Below are 1,464 nucleotides of genomic sequence, written 5' to 3'. Positions count from 1 at the left end.
CTAAGTCTCTTTGATGAGTCAGCTTACTCCAGAAGAAGCATGTGTTGGGGGGTGGGGAGGACAGTCAGCATTAATGGGGAGAGCTTGATAACAATATCCAAAGTGAATTGATGTTCAAATAAAAACCCATCTGACTTGTGATAAAAGTTAAGCCCACACTGAAGCTTAGTCAGGGGCCAGAACAGTCACTGCTTCAGAAGGACACGATTCATGAGTACATCTCCTCCCCTTTGTCTGAGTCAAAGTTTCACAGAATAAAATGGGTTTTAACTCCCTCCTGTTGACACTGAAACAATCTGACTTCAGAGGTGGGTTTCTAAGCTTTGTGAATCACTATACAAAGGCATACCTGTCAGCGAAGTCCTTGTGGTATGTGGGAGGAAACAAGCTGTTCCCCATTTCTGTCATGGACAGGCTGGGGGGGGGGGTCTAAGGTGAAGTCGAAGCAGGAGGGAATTAGCATACTCTCAAAGAAGAGCTACAACTGTAAGAGTTATGAGGTATTCGGGGCTTGGAGTAGAGAAGAAAATGAACAGGTGCTTCAGTTCAGTTCTGCACCAAGCTAATACTAATGATTCTCCCACCTGCCCAGCCTGGCTGTTGCTTTGGATAAAGAGGAATAGAGTAGGGATGCTAGAGAAATTTCCTGCGTTGGATAAAAGTTGACACAATTCTACCAGAAGCACATTTTTTTCTTTTTATTTAAATTGGACAGATTCATTTTTTTCCTTTTTTCCTTCTCATCCAGAGAAATATTTTTTCTAGCTCCAGAAAAGAATCATTTAGTAGCTTGATTGGTATGTCACTGAAAAGAAAATTAATTTAGGTAGTATTATGGCTTTTGTTATATTGGTATGGCATACCCATGAGCAATTAATTAAATTATGGAATGCATCGCAAATTTGCATGTCATTGATGTGCAGGGGCCACGCTAATCTGCATATCATTCCAATTTTAGTATATGATGTGCTGCTGAAGCAAGAACCTAGTGTCAGAAGCTCTTCATTTGAATTCTGACTCTATTATTTACCTTCTAGGTTATTTTGAGTAGGTGATTTCACAGTTCATTCAAAATCAATCCAATAGGATTCATTCAATATCTACTATTTGCGGCCTGGTAAACTTTGGGAATATAAGGGCAGAACAGGAAAAGAAAAAAAAAAGCAGTCCTCACCAGGATGTCCTGGCAAATATTTAACAGTTTTCTCAGGAGGGAAAGAGGTCTGTAAAATTTAAATAAATTTAATTGGCATGATTAACATTTTTGCCATCACTTTCTTAAACCTAGACAATCAACAAAATAATCCAGCAAGTCCTGATGTCCACCATTTGCCTTTTTTTCAAAAGGCTCAGACTGAAATTTTAGCCATGGACTCTAGTCAGTATGAATGGAGTCCTTGGTCCCTACTCTCAAGGAGATTACAATTTACTGAGAATGCAACCTGCAAACAGATATGTAGCTAC

At 39.3% G+C, this 1,464-nt stretch overlaps 1 non-coding gene across 1 annotated transcript; it reads right to left on the bottom strand.

Moving 5' to 3' along the window:
• Nucleotides 1–878: 878 nt before the first annotated feature.
• Nucleotides 879–985, bottom strand: LOC141494590 (U6 spliceosomal RNA). The gene has a single exon (XR_012470494.1). It is a non-coding gene; the product is annotated as a U6 spliceosomal RNA (small nuclear RNA).
• Between the last annotated feature and the right edge of the window lie 479 nt (nt 986–1,464).

The sequence above is a fragment of the Macrotis lagotis genome, chromosome 7, assembly GCF_037893015.1.
Source record: "Macrotis lagotis isolate mMagLag1 chromosome 7, bilby.v1.9.chrom.fasta, whole genome shotgun sequence".
NCBI lineage: Eukaryota > Metazoa > Chordata > Mammalia > Peramelemorphia > Peramelidae > Macrotis > Macrotis lagotis.
Note: the sequence above shows the minus strand (reverse complement) of the source record. Positions and strands in the feature narration are given on the sequence as shown.